The sequence below is a fragment of the Pinus tabuliformis genome, chromosome Q, assembly GCF_031772625.1.
Source record: "Pinus tabuliformis cultivar Carrire ecotype Pingquan chromosome Q, CPIR1, whole genome shotgun sequence".
NCBI lineage: Eukaryota > Viridiplantae > Streptophyta > Pinopsida > Pinales > Pinaceae > Pinus > Pinus tabuliformis.
This window is the reverse complement of record NC_142296.1, coordinates 551,744,908-551,760,990: the sequence shown is the minus strand read 5'-3', so window position 1 is coordinate 551,760,990 and position 16,083 is coordinate 551,744,908.

The following is a 16,083-nucleotide window of genomic DNA, read 5'->3' as shown; positions in this document are numbered from 1 at the left end:
TGAGTTGTTTGGCCATTCATCAATGGTGACATAGGTCAACAAGCTACACACCATCAGATTATTGCAAAAATAGGATGGTAGTGGCATTTTGGACTTGCACACTTTCTTGGTCTTTTGTTTAGGGTTCATTTCTTTTCTTTTTTTTGACCATCTTATTCTTTTTACCCTTTGATTTTTCTTTTAGGGTATAACCTCTTTTCATTTTTTAATTTTTTGATTCTTTAAGAATATGGAAAACCTTTGCAACAAGAAAAGGTATGTACATATTGCAGGGCTAATAAAGTCAATCATGAAATATGACACTTATTGGTATAGGAGCATAACATGTGGAAGCAACGATAGGCGAGGGAGTTGTCCTAGAGGTGGTTATGGCAACAGAAGGAGCTACCCCGGAGGGAGCACCTACAGAAATACCAGCAGAAGTACCAAAATCTCCACGGACACCTAGGCTAAGGCCTACCCCAACCACGAAGGGTCCCAAGATCAAGAAGGGCAAGCAGGGTGCACCATCACCGCCGGTGCACGCATCTCCCAGGAAACACCCCCAGAAGGTTAAGCCCACTGCACAAGAAAAGGGAAAGACAATTAACTTAGAGCCACAAGAAGAGGAGTTTGAGGATATCCCAATGGATGATGAGGATGTTGGGATGGAAGTAGAAGATGTCGAAATTGTGGGGTCTGACCCCATCACTAAGCTGCCTGAGTACATTCCTCCGTGCAAGGGAAAGACCAAGGTGCCCAAAGACATTGACAACTATTAGGTCACCCTGCACACACCCCTCTTGCCGGACCAAATTTAGTTTGAAGGACCATGCTTGGGGCATGTTCCCCTTTTGAAATTAGAAGATTGGGATTTAGCAGACACATAGCAGTTTCCTCTCCTAGCATCATATCAACTCATGCACTGCATGTTCTATAAAACTACTGGCATAACCGCATAGGAGCCACAAAAGTGGCGGAGATGCGTGGATAAGGCAGGACTGCTCAACCTTCTTTGGGTGTTGCATTACAACTGCACATCCATCACAATGGCGGTAATCAAGCAATTACTATGCTTGGCGCATGATGGGTGTTTGTGGCTGGAGAAGCCAATACCCACCACTGATAGACTAATCCATAGGATTATGAGGCTACCATACACAAGGGAAAATCTGGCCATGGTGTTTGGTGGAAAGACTGGCAAACATGTCTTTGCAGAGGCCATGAAGGAAAAATTCAAGTTAGTGAAGAAGCCGCGTGGCTACGTCATCTCGAGCATCTGTGACCTGGCGATCAAAAGTCACCACACAACTCTTAGAAGGAAAGTTCATGCGGAAGTGTTGCGCAGATGAAGTGTCGGCACCCGTCGTAGCTTTGGCGGCCCAATGTGTAGAAAGTTTTCAATTTAATTAGGCGCGCTACCTCTGCAGTGAATTCCTCATAAACTACGGTGAGGCATAGGATCTTAGCAAGACATTTCACTATGCATGGCTCTTGCTATCCATAGTGCTGGTAGCATGGGAGCTACCCGAAGACAGTCAGTTCCCTTCGGTCGCGCTGGACCTTCTAGAGGCCACGAACTACACTTTGTTGTGAGCTACCAAGGACCCTCAGTGAGTAAAGGACAACAAAATCTTTTGGACCCTAATGGAGATGAACATGCACATGGCCATCAACCGCACGCCGCGGTTGTCACCTAGAAACTTTGACAGATTGCAGGAGTACGCAGAATGCAAGGTTGATTTCCACCAAGTATCAATAAGGGTGCTGAAGGACCATGAGCAGAAGTGGCATGACTTTACCTACTTGGTGAAAGATGAAGTGATCGAAGTGGTCCTTGACAGCTGGCCAGCATAATGGTGCACTGCCTCGGACTTGACTGCGAGATGTAGCAAAACCGCCACGCAGCGGAAGAAGGAAGAAGACAAGCTGAGGATGGAACAGTTGGATGTGAAACAGAAAAAGGAGGTCGATGCTAAGGCTAAGGCAGAGCGTGCTGCCACGCAGGAGGCATGACGATAGGTAGGACAGGCAGGAGGAGAGGAGCGTGGCTCTGACAAAGAGAAGTTGCCCTCACCAGAGACAGAGAAATAAGCTGATGAATCGACAAAGCAGGGAGGAGCGGACCTGGAAATGACTCTATTCTATATCAAATGCACCAAGGGTCCAAAAAATCTAAGACCATGGAAGAAGTCCAAAGCGAGAAAGACATCTTTGGATCTAGTCACCCTGACAGAAGAGAATCTAAATGACATAGGGGATATGGTTAAGGATGCTACCACAAAACTGTTGTAGCAGTTTGAGTAGCAGCAACAACAAGTATTGGGGCTATTAAGATGGGTCTGTGTGAGATGCAGATCCATGCTTCAAAGATGTAGACCAGTGTGGAGCCCACCAGTGTGGCCATTGGCACCTCCGAAGCTGTGGCAATGCTATGCGTTAGGGACCCTCAAAACATAATATTCCCAGACGGAGCATTGACAATGGCGATTGATGCTGACAAACCCGCTATGAGCGCCCTCAAGGGCGTGGGCCTTAATTTGGCAGCGCTTCCTAGCAAAGTGCTTTATCTTTTGTAGGAAGCTGTGATCACCGAGCATTGGGCCCGTGATCAATGCGCTTTGTAGGTGATCAACGAGCAAAAGGCAAATACTGCTCAGATGGGAGTACAACGCGACTCTACTCTCAACGTTGTGATCAACCTCACAAATAAGAACTAGCGCCTCACTAAGTTTGTAGATGAAGCATGTCGAACTGACCCGGAGTTGGACATCCCCGATGTTGAGCCAGTCGATGTGCGGGTTAGAAAACTTATTGCAGGAGTGTGTGACGCACACACAAAGTTGGCCAAGGTTCAACTGGAGCTGAATCTCAAGATCGCGGAGTCACAGTTGAAGGCCCAGCCTTTGACTCCACCAGAAGTCAGGGAGCAGCGCATGACTGATGTGGTAGCAGTGGTAGAAAGTGTAGTGATGGACTGCACAATAATTTTTGAGTAGTCGCTCGAGGTCCTCACCAGCCTACAAGAGGACCCCAATGTACAGAGGCTAGAGACAGAAGCACAGGAACTGTAGCAGCGCTACGACGAGGTTAAGGAAATAGCGTGAACTGTTAACATCACACAAAGGCTCACGAAGCTGGAGGAGGCCAAGGAATTGAAGGAACAGGTAGACGCAACACAGCACAAGGAAGTCGTGCTGAAGGCTCGTTTGAGGCCTATGATATCACAACCACCATTGAAGGAAAGTTGGCCAGTTTGCAGGAGACTCAACAGAAGCTATAGACTGCTAGCACAGTGGCAGTGACAGAACAATTGGTTGAAGAGCTGAAGTAGGCAGCAACACAGTGCTTCACTGAGGTAGCAGTTGTTCAAGTCGAGTTGGGAGGTTTGTGCGACAAGATCTATGCACTAGCCGAGTGACTTGAGGGCGAGTTACCATGTTTTTGTTGGGGGGGCTGTTGGGAATGGGTCCCATGGGGGTCAATTTTGCATTAAACACCTAAGTTTTGGGGCAGAAGGCCCAGATTTTGTGTAAAGAAGTGTAAAGTCTCCACATTTTGTGGTCGCGGAGCACGAAAGATGTCTAAATTTAAAAGGGTTTTCCGCCCTTAGTTTAAATAAGTTGTGTCGGTTTTGAGATATACCCATGGTCCATGGACCATGGGATTGTATAAAAAGGGAAGTCTTAGAAGATCTATGGAGGAGCCAGTAAGAAGTCATGAGTCATTGATATGTTTTGGGAGAGCTAAAAGCGAGAGTCTTAGCATAGGAAAAGGCTCTGTAGCTCAGTGTGCAGAGGTCTAGGGTGGAAGTCCGTAGCTGAGTGCGCGGACCCCTGCAGCTATGTGCGTAGGGTGGATATAATCTGTACTGGGAACTTGAATCATAAATAAAGAGAAGTATTATGGAGTCACTGTATTTTTTGTCTCTAATTATTGCATGTGATTATGATATGTTAAGTTCTAGGTTTACATTATAATGTCAAATTGATGCGTGAATGTATCTATTTCTATCTGTTATTTGAATGCAAGTAGTAATGTATGTTTACGCGAGGGTAATTTTAATTGCATGATAAAGTTGGCTAGCCATTAAGATAATTAGGGAATAAGACAATAACATAGTCACAGGGGCGTGTAAGTTCTTGAATCATTATTTAAGGTTGCACAAAGGATAGTTGGATACCTTCACGGAGGTTTTGAAAGATGGAGGAGGAAATACATCAATAAGAACTAAAAGGCTTATCTATCTACACAAAGGTAGGGGTTGGGGTAGAAAAAACGACATCACAACCATCTCCGGGTGCGGAAACTTGTTTCTTGCATCCCCCCATTCTGCTTCGGGTGAGACTTCGCTCCATGCTCTGCGGACTGATGCCGAAAGGGACAATTGTGTAGGGATTTTCTTGGCTTCCTAACACTGAACTTGGGTCAGGTCCCATCAAGCCAACAGACCCTATATTAGGTGGGCAGACCTACCTATGATTTTGTGCATGGATTTTGCACATGGTTTTGGGTGCGATGGTTTTCGGTCCATGGTATTTAGTAGATTTTGTTAAGGGAACTACAATTGTGTTTTAATCTAGGGTTAATGAATTGGGGTTTATGGATGCTTCAACATGTATATATATGTATTGTAACATTGAAAGGAACATAATGAAAAATAAATCTAGTAGTCCTGGTTTGGGGATCCACGGGAAAATCTCTATGTTTTTTGTTTTTAGAATTCGTATGCAGGTAATTTAAGTATGGGGTTAAAATCTACATTTGGTATCGGAGTTGTTTAGGCTTCAAGGGGACACCTTTATTGTTGAGGGGTTTTTCTCGGGCCTGTGGTAGACCCTGTTTAGTGGGAGATCTGCAGGATCGATTCTTATGGTGAAAGAAGATGGCGAGCAATGGAAAGATAGAGATCGATAAATTTAATGGTTAGAGTTTTGAGTTGTGGAAAATCAAGATGGAGGATATATTGGTGGATAAAGATCAGTGGATCGTAGTAAATCTGGGTACTAAACCAATGGCAATGTCCGATGAATACTGGAAGTTGGACCGTAAGGAAAAAAGCCCAATACTATTGTCTGTCTCAGATTCAATATTTGAATGTATTAGGGGAAGCTACGATGAAGGCTTTGTGGGACAAGCTAGGGAATTTGTAGCAATCTAAGTCTCCGGTGAATAAAATATTCCTACGAAAAAAGTTATATAACCTAAGGATGAAAGATGAAGACTCAGCAACAGAGCATTTGAACACATTCAATACTGTGGTAAGAAAGTTATTATCTGTTTATATTAAAATTTCAGATGAAGATAAATGCATTAGTTTGTTGTCTTCTCTACCGGATTCGTGGGATAGTCTCGTTGTTGCAATAGGTAGCAATGAAATTGTGTTGAAATTTAATGAAATAGTTTCATCCTTACTAACAGAGGAGATGAGACGTAAAAATATGGAGAGTTGGAATGGTGATGCCTTGTCTGTACGAGGACAGTCCTAGAACAGAAACAAAAATAAGTCCTCGAGTGGTAGATCTAAATCTAGAGGGAGTTTTAAATCTCCAGGAAAACCTGTAAAGGTGTGCTAGAAATGCGGAAAGGAAGGGAACTACAAAAGGGACTGTAAATCTAAAGCTCCTGAGAAAGGAAAGAGATTTGATGATGCTCGTTCTACAGAGGCAAAAACCACCTCAGATGAAGGTGGGGATGTGTACGTGGCTTCTTCTTCAAGTACACATGTAGATCATGAGGCATGGTTGATTGAATTAGGTGCATCTTTTCACTTTACTCCCCATAGAGAGTGTTTCTGCGAGTATGAGAAATATGATGGTGATGATGTATTCTTAGGGGATGACAGGAAGGATTCAATCATTAGTCATAGAAAAGTAAAGTTTAAGTTGCAAGGTGGAATGATTGGAACACTTCGAGGTGTTCTCCATATTCCCGCATTAGCCAAAATTCTAATTTCTGTAAGCAAGATGGATGCTGCAGGTGTAAAAACAATGTTCGAGAAAGATACCTGCAAGATGGTTTGGTGAGCACTAGTATTGATGCGGGGAGTTCATATTGGAACTCTGTACAAGCTGCAAGGTAGCACTATGATTGATGGGTACAAAAACTCCATGGTTCCTGAAAGTGGAGCAGAAAATTTAGTGGTCTCTAGAGAAAATACCATGCTATGGCATCAAAGGCTTGGACATATTGGAGATAATGGCCTTCGAATACTTCATGGTAAAGGTATAGTAGAAGGTATGTCTAATAGCTTTCTGGATTTTGATTTCTGTGAAAATTGTGTATATTGTTGAAAATAATACTGAGAGGGGGGTGAATCAGTATTATTAAGTCAAATTCCTTTTCAATTTATACAAATATTTGTATATGCTACTTCAGTGAATGAAAACAGTGTGTATGAGCAACTCTGACTAATGAAACTCGCATATAACTTCCAGACTTATAATTTAATTTATTCTTCAGATGTTGATCATTATTTTGTGTGTCAAAACCATATAACAGTAAGTAGGAACAGAAAAGTAGAGCAGACAGTCACATAAAAGAACACAAGTTATAAGGTGGAAACCCAATGTCGGTGAAAACCACCTGCTGCAATATGTCTCTATCTTCTTTCAATTAGAAACTTCTTTTTACAATGATTCTGTACTAGTGCAGTCTTATACCAGTACACAGGCTTCAACCTGCAGAAGGCTACAACCTTCTCTCATTCTCCAGCTTCTCCTGGAAGGGAGCTACAACCCCCTTAGCTCTTGTACTAGCTGAGGTACTGGTATGTAGGTGCTGACCTATAGAAAGCTTCAACCTTCTCTTTTCTTCCAGGGACCACGTTTCATAAATTTTCAGACTGGATCCATGTATATCAATCAAACATCAAGTAGATCTACAACAACCAATCTCCTTTGTACAAAAACTGAAACAACCAATAACTTTTCAGAACGCTGTAACCAGAAAACAGTACCAGTAACAAAACACCAATTCTGAACCCAAAACACCGCAACAATAAACAGAAGCAACTAAAACATGTTTCAAAAGATGTATGATACTTCATCAATAGAAACATGCGTATATATGCAACTATGCCAAATCCAACCAGCGTATACATAGTTTTCACTTCCTTAACCTGCGTGTATATGCGCCTCCGCCTCTGCTGCGTCGAACCTGCGTACAGATCTATAAAAGATAATTTATCATTTTACTTAATCAGACATCAGTTATACCCAGATTATCATATTTATAGATCTAATCATGCACCAAATATAATAGATCAAAATCACACAATGATACTACCATTCAAGCCTTGAGATCTTGACCCATCAATAGATCTTAACCATCGTGTAATGCTCAGGTTCCTCCTTGATTCAGATCCAGCTGTAACTCACCAACCAATCACAATATTCTAGATCTTGCTCCTCTCAAGTTATTCAACACATAATTCAATGCCCTTGCCAAATGATCTCCTTCCCTTTTTATATTCTTAGGCCTTACTCAAACCATGGTCCAAAACCATTGAGAATTAATACTAGGGACCCAATACTTGGGTTCAACACTTTAAATGCAATACCAAGGACCAAAACCATAGGTTCAAATATGTCAAACTAAATACCATGGACCAACCATAAATTTTCCCACATGTACGTGCTTTTCTTTGCATGAAAGTGTGTGCATACGTATACGCGCCTTTTGATCAGCAATCCCGCATGTATACGTGACTTTAATAAGATGAACTTGCGTATAACTCATTTTCTTTCATTCTAAGAGCCTGAACTGTGATCTGCCCTTTGAGTGAGTTGCCATCAAGGACAACACCTGTGCCATAGTGCCAAACCTGTGTCATAATGCCAACATATATGGGAAGTAGAATCAGGTGAGTTTCCCCTCTAGTGGTAAGAGGGCGAAACAGATATTAGAGCTTGTGCACAGTGATCTATTTGTACCTGTGTCAGTTCCATCACTAAGTAAGTCTGTGTACTATGTATCATTTATAGATGACTTCTAAAGGAATACATGGATATATTTCCTCAAGAAGAAATCTGAAGTCTTTGACAGGTTTAAAGAATTTAAGGCTCTGGTGGAAAAGTAGACAAAGAAGAAGATAAAGGTGTTGAGGATAGATAACGCTGGAGAGTTTTGCAAGAAGGAATTTGAAGAGTTCTGTAAGAAGTGTGGTGTAGCATGGCAGAAGATTACTCCATACACACATGAGAAAAATGGAGTTTCAGATAGAATGAATAAGAGGTTGATGGAAAGGGCAAGAAGTATGCTCAGTGGTGCGAGGTTAGGACATGAATTCTAGGCAGAGGCGGTGGAGACTGCATGTTATCTAGCCAATAGATCACCTTCATCAGTATTGGAGGATAAGACTCCCCAAGAGGTATGGATTGGTAAGAAACCTTCTCTTTCATAGCTGAGGGTATTTGGATGTGATGCATATGTACACATTCCAAAGGAGAAAAAAACAAAGTTGGATAGTAAATCTGAAAAGTGCATCTTTATTGGGTATAACGAGGGTTTAAAAGGTTATAAGCTTTGGAACCCAGTAACAAGGAAGGTTGCGTACAGCCAAGATGTGGTGTTTAGAAAGGTGAAAGATGTTATTAAACATGAAGTCCTACCAAAGGAATTTGAGAAGATAAAGTTTGAGCTGAAGGAGGAAGAATCAGACTCCACAATAGAAGAGGAATTAGAAGATGAAGAGCCACAAAATTCGGTTGTGAGAAGATCAATTCGAGAAATGAGGCAACCATAAAGGTATAGTCCATCTGATTTTTGTTCAAATTTTTCTTGATCTATTACTGATGATGATCCCAGAACTGTGAAGGAAGTAGTAGATTAAGAGGATGGAAAACTTTGGAAAGAGGCCATGGTTGATGAAATGGCATCTTTTCACAAAAATGAGGCTTGGGATCTGGTGGAGTTGTTGGCTGGAAGGAAACCCATTGGCAACAAATGGGTGTTCAAGAAGAAGATGAATGTAGAAGGAAAGGTGGAGAAATACAAAGCTCGGTTGTAGCAAAAGGTTATTCCCAGGTGTCGAGAATTGTTTCTGGTGATATTTTTTCTCCTTTTGCTAAGGTAGCTTATATTAGATTACTTTTATCTGTTGTTGATGCTTTTGATTTTGAGGTAGAGCAGATGGATGTGAAGACAACATTTCTTCACGGAAATCTAGAAGAAGAGATCTACATGAAGCAACCTAAAGGATTTGTAGTGAAGGGTAAGAAAGAACTGGTATGCAAGTTAAAAAAGTTTATGTATGGGTTAAAACAATCACCAAGGATGTGGTATCAAAAATTTGATACATTTATACAGGGACTTGGCTTCACCAGAAGCAAAGAAAATCACTGTATGTATTTTAAATTAGTTGGTGACCGTGTTATTTATCTGGTCTTTGTATGTGGCTGATATGTTGTTGGTTGGAAACGACAAAGAAATTATCCAGGATTTGAAGACCCAATTGTCCTCCAAATTCGACATGAAATATCTTGCTGCTGCAAACTATATTTTGGGCATGGAAATTAAATGAGATCGGGCAAAGAGGAAGCTCTGGTTAAACCATAGGAAGTATGTCAAAACAATAATGTAGAGGTTTAATATGTAGGATAGTAAACTAGTGAAGGTTCCTATTCTTGTATGTGTAAAGTTATCTGGTGAACAGTGTCCCAAGACACAAGAAGGGGAAGATGACATGTCCCGTGTTCCATATGTAAGTGCAGTCGCTAGTTTAATGTATGCAATGGTCTATACTAGACCAAACATTGCACATGCAGTGGGAGTATTGAGCAGGTTTATGTAAAAACCAGGGAAGGAGCATTGGAAAATAGTGAACAGGGTTTTCAGGTATTTGCGTGGCACTATTGATTATGGTTTGTACTGTCAAGGAAGACTAGAATTGGAGATATTTTTGGACATTTGTGGCTTTGTTGATACAAAATGGGCTGGAGATTTGGATTAGAGAAGTGGGTATGTGTTTAACCTATTTGGAGGTGTAGTCAGTTGGATGAGTAAGAGACAATCTGTAGTGGCACCGCTAACTACAAAGGCAAAATACATGGCAGCCACCCATGCAAACAAGGAAGCAGTTTGGTTGCAGAGATTATGTTCAAGTATGGAGTTAGTACAACGAGTTATAAGAATAGACTATGACAGCCAAAGTGCAATTTCCTTGGCAAATAACCCTGCTTATCATTCAAATCCAAAGCACATTGATGTTCAGTATCACTTTGTGAGGGATATGGTAGAAGACAAAAAGGTGTTGTTGGTAAAGGTGGACAATTTGAAGAATAGTGCAAATGCATTGACAAAGTCTGTGAGCAATAAGAATTTATCTTGGTGTAGAGAAGCAATGGTCATTGCAGGGTTGGATAAATGATTAAGCTCTGTTATGGCCCCCTATGGAAGAAAACAACAATTGGGAGAGTGTTGGCTTGTGTTATATTCTTTCCATGACTAGCCCCAATAGTTAAGCCAGGGGATTAGAGGGGGGGTGGAACCCCCCCTTCATAGTGTCAGGCACAGCGGGGGGTTTGAGGGGGGTGGTATCCCCCCTCTATGGGGTATGGAGCAACGGTCTGGGGAATTTTTTTTTGGACCCTATATTAGGTGGGTGGACCTACCTATGGTTTTGTGCATGGATTCCATACATAGTTTTGGGCGCAATGGTTTTCAGTCCATGGTATTTTGTAGATCAGTCAAGGGAACTACGGTTATGTTTTAATCCAGGGTTAATGCAATGGGGTTTATGGATGCTTCATCATGTATATATATGTATTATAAAATTGAAAGGAACATAATGAAAAATCAATTTGGTAGTCCCGGTTTTGGGATCCACGAGAAAATTTCTATGTATAATTGTTATATGTTTTATGTTCTCACCATTGTTTATTTTATGTTTTTAGAATTTGTATGCAAGTAATTTATGTACGAGGTTAAAACCTACAATGACGATGTTGTGTGTAGATTGTTTCGATGTACCTTAGATGGAAGAGCAACTATATGGTACCATAGCCTTCCTATGGACTCCATTCAGAATTGGGGAGTATTCAAGAGAATTTTCCTTGAGAAGTTTGTTGAAGACAAAACCCCCGTTGTGTTGCTAAAACAGTTGGGTAGTCTCAAGATGGAGAAAAAAGAAAAATTCAAATATTTCAACCAGACGTTTAACTGTATCTTGAACAATTTCACAACAGACACCAAACCTCATGACTCCATCACTATTGACTACTGCACGTCTACATTATTGACAAACATTGCATAGTTTGTCAGGCGAGCTACGAAACCAAATCTAGGTGTTGCTAGAAAGATGCATGAAACACAACGTGACTCCCTTGAATGATGAAATTGACCCATTTGCTTTCATAGAACTCATGTTTATTAATTTCTTTCTGGAAACACAGTTGTGTATTATCGTTCACAAGCTAGCCCCCACCCCACTAGACACACAATTGGGTCTCATTCCTTTCCCAACTAGAAAAAATGAGAGCTGTATAGTAGATTGTAACAGTAATAGCAGTAGAGATAGTAGTACTAGCGCAACAGGTGATCCTTGTATAAATAATATGTGGACCTTATGATTTTATGGATCCAAGACACAGGAGGGCTCTGGAGCTGGTTGTGTTTTGAAAAACCCATTGCAAAGGAAACATTTATTCTCAATCTGCTTGGAGTTTGAGTGCACAAACAACACCACTAAGTATGAAGCACTCATTTTGGGCTTACAGAAAGCCATCAGCCTCAACGTTGTTGTGCTAAAAGTGGTAGGTGACTAAGAGATTGTGGTGCGTCAGGTATGTAACACTATACACTATGTGTCACCCCATCGTAAGAGTTATCAACAAGAGGTATTGCAACTTATATCTAACTTCCAAGCTTTCAATATTATTTATGTACCAAGAATGCATAACACAGTTGCAGATGCTCTAGAAAATGTAGCTACTAGGTTGACACCGTTGAGGGATAGATTTTTTGTTGAAATTTTGTATAAGCCATCTATCCCTCATAACATCACTAATTTACGTGTTTTTGATGATGACCAACATATACTACATTTCATGGCCAACGTTGACGTCTTCAAAGATGCAGTGATTGATGAAGATGAGCACGATTAGTCTCTATAGAATGCAGCTAATGACAGTAAAGGAAACCTCATCCCCAAGGGTGTGGTATCACTCGAAAAGTTGTATGACCTGCAGAATCACTTTCTGGGGCCCGTGAATGCCAAAACCCACAGTTCCACAATGTTTTATGAAAAAATCAATCTAGGAACATACAAAGATCCAAAGTTTGTGAATCTCGGTACATGTTACACACCACAAAGAGGCAAGATTTTCTCTGCCTATTCAAACAATACCATGATGTGTTCGTGTGGATGTACGATGACTTGAAAACATATGAAACGAATAATCCAACACGTCATTCCAATCAAAGAAGGGGCCAAGCCTTTTTAGCAAAAGCTAAGGAAAGTGCATCCATCACTTGATCCCCTCATACAGAAAGAATTGACTAAGTTGCTGGATTCTCAGATCATCTACAAGGTTCATCATTCCACGTGGATTTCAAATCTAGTCCTTGTTAGGAACAAGTCCTAGGATATTCGCCCATGTGTTTATTTCTGAAATATTAACCGTGCATCATAAAAAGATAACTACCCAGTGTTGTCAATGGAACACATATTGCAGACAGTATCTGGAGTAGATATGTTCTCTTTGCTAGACAATTTCTTAGGATATAATCAGGTTCTCAGAATAGAGCCTGACAGACTAAAGACAACATTCCATACTATGTGGGGTACATTCACTTACTGTAGAATGTTGTTTGGGCTGGTAAACATAGGCACTACATTTCAACGCACAATGGACATCGCTTTCTGTGGGCTCATTGGACAAAGCATAGTGGTATACATCAACAACGTGACAATCTTCTCTAGACGATGGTGAGACCACTTGTGGCATCTTAAGAAAAAATTTGAGTGATGTCGGAAGTACGGAATATCCTTGAATCCCAAGAGGAGCGTCTTCGCAGTGTCTGAGGGTAACTTCCTTGGGCACATAATTTCCAAGAGTGGGATCAAGGTAGATCCAAACAAAGTTCGTATCATCACACATATTCCTTATCCCATGAACAAGAAAGTTATGCCGTCCTTCCTGGGGAAGATCAACTTCCTCGGAAATTTCATCTCTGGTTACTTGCAAGTTGTCATACCCATTCAAGAGATGACCAAGAAGCAAGAAATGTACAGTTGGGGAAAAAAGGAAAAGGAAGTATTCACCCAGATTAAGCAAGCTCTAGAAGAGGTGCCTGCATTAGACAATCCAAACTTCAAAAAAGATTTATTACTCTACACGTTTTCTTCTGACACTTCACTCATTGTTGTGCTCACTCAGAAAGACGAGTTGAACAATGAACGACCCATCTCTTTCATGAGAGCGAACTTGCAAGGATCTGAGCTAAGCTATCTTGCCGTGTATAAATAAGCATACTCAGTATACAAGATGGTTAAACACTTTAAACCCTACCTCTTGAAAGAACATTGCATTGTCTTTATGCCACACCCAACAGTCAGATCATTGCTTGTTCAACAAGAGTTGGGTGAAATAAGGGTGAATTGGATGACGAGACTGCACGAATATGATCTTGACATCAAGCCAGTTCACATCATCAAGGGTCACGGTCTTTGCAAACTAGTAGTGGAAGCAGTACATGCGCAAGAGGAAGAAGAGGAGCTCACTTGCTGAGAGGAAGAAATCGAAATGTATAATGTTGAGTGATCCCTCCCCACTTCACACAGAAACTCTTGGTATGCAAACGTGTGCTAATATCTTGAGCATGGCACCATGCCCTCTCACTTCTCTATGCAGCAGAAGAGGGAACTCTAATTGAAATCTTTATCTTACAAGTTGGTGCATGGAGTTCTTTATAGAAAACATCACAACAATGTTTTGCTCAGGTGCCTAGAGGCACATGATTCAGAAAGGGTGTTACATGATCTCCATGACAGACCAACCGGGGGTCACTTCGTGGGCAACACAACAGTGCACAGGGTCATGTGGGTCATTTTCTACTAGCCTACATTATTCAAAGATGCACATGCCTATGCTTGCAAGTGTCCGGTCTGTCAGAGATGTGTCGACAGAAAATGAAGGTCAGTAGCCCCACTGTAGCCTGTTGTAGTGGACGAACCATTTGAACAGTGGGGCTTGGAGATCATTGTGGAGATTTTCCCACATTCATCAAAGAAACACTGCTACAAATTACTTTACACGATATATAGAAGCAGTTTCGCTAAAACAAGTGAATGACCAGGAAGTCATCAACTTTCTAAGGCAGAACATCATCTCAAGGTTTGGCATTCTTGTATCACTTGTTTTTTAAAATGCAACATACTTTTCTTCGTTAAATATTTATGGATTTGCATTGAAAAATGGTATTATGTTAGAGCAATTATCTAGCTATTACCCGAAGATAAATGGTCTTGTCGAGTCCACAAACATAAATATTATCCGCATCATAAAAAAGATAATTTACTCTGAACATTAGAGCTAGCACTCCTCTCTGGTGAATGCTCTGTGGGCTGATCGAGTCACGCTCAAACCCTCTCTGAATAGCTCCCCCTACTTACTAGTATATGGAAAAGAAGCCATCCTCTCGTTGAATATCTACTTGCATGCTCTCTGGTTGTTCCAACAATCCCAAGGCAAGCCATGTCTATTAGTTTCAGCGTAGGTTGGACACATTACACAAGCTACAAGAAGAAAGGGTGAAAGCAAAAGAAAATTTTACACTTCACCAGAACCGTATCAATATATGGTTCGACAAGAAGTCCGCAGGATTCTGAATGTGTATGTGGTTGAAGTTTAAAGAGTCTTGTGACACTGCATTGCTTGGCTAGTCCTGTGTCCTTCTTGTTTGTGCTTGGTTATAACTTTTGGCTGATAAAGTATTGATGGAAAATATGATCTATCTGTAAGGAAACCTTTGGTCAAACCATGAACCCGTGTCCAGTCTGGGAAACCTCATGCCTATACTCAATTTTCTGCTCTCTGTGTTCAAGCTTATCCAACTAGTAGAAATGAAGAAGGGGAAAATCAAAATGAGAAAACCTAAATCATAGGTCTTTACATGCTTCTTTGAAGGAACAACCTCTTATGCTCTCAATAAGTCGAGATCCCTCTTATGCCCAAAAAATAAATAAGTTCCTATGCACAATCCTCTTTCAAAAAATAACAAAGGCAAAAGAAGAGAAAGGGTTCCTGCTTAGAGAGGTGCAACAAACAACTCCACCGGGGTACTATCCAGGCTTGCTGGTAGTGGAGAAATGTTTGTGTTCCTGTGTGACTCCATTGAGGTATTGTCCAGGCCTCCTGGCAGTGGAGCAACACCAGAGATGAAAAACTATACTCTAAAAATATTAAGCTCGTGAGCCAAATTACCCTTCCCACTTTGAAACACTATGATCTAGTGGAATTTTGTGTTGTGTTCCACTGAATCGGTACAAGGCGAATCATGTATGTTTGCAGGGTAAGTAGGGAAGCTGAAGTGATCTGCACAACAAATCAATACTCCCCGAAAGGCCAAGGCCCTACACTAAAAATGAACCAAAACAGAGAAGCTGGTATTCAACCAGTGTGTCGCCAAGTGTTGTAGCGTCTACAACACCCTCCAAAATTTTGGCTTGTGTCTAAATTTCAGAGCCTTCCTTGGTTTTACCTTTGATGGTTGCAAACACTTGAGCTCACCCCATGAGCTCTTGTGAATTCTTTTTCAACTTTTTCTTTTTTGACCAACAATCATCTTTCGACATGTTGATTGCTTTGTCATGCTTGTGATTTTTTTCTGGTGAGTTTTAAGGTTTGTCTTTGTGTGTTTGGGTTGTCTTCGCTATGTGAACATCCATCGTACTCACACACAAAGTTGTAAGCAATTTCGTGCAAGTGTTGTCACAGTCGTCTAAAGGTCTATCACAAGTGTCGCGCTTTTCGCTCTTAGCTCTAAGACAGTCTCACCGAGGGCATGGTTTTTCATGTTGTCATGGTGGTCTATGTTGTCTTGTCCTTAAGCGTGTTAAGTGTATGATCACAATGTCAAGTCTTCATAATTTCACTTGCTTTC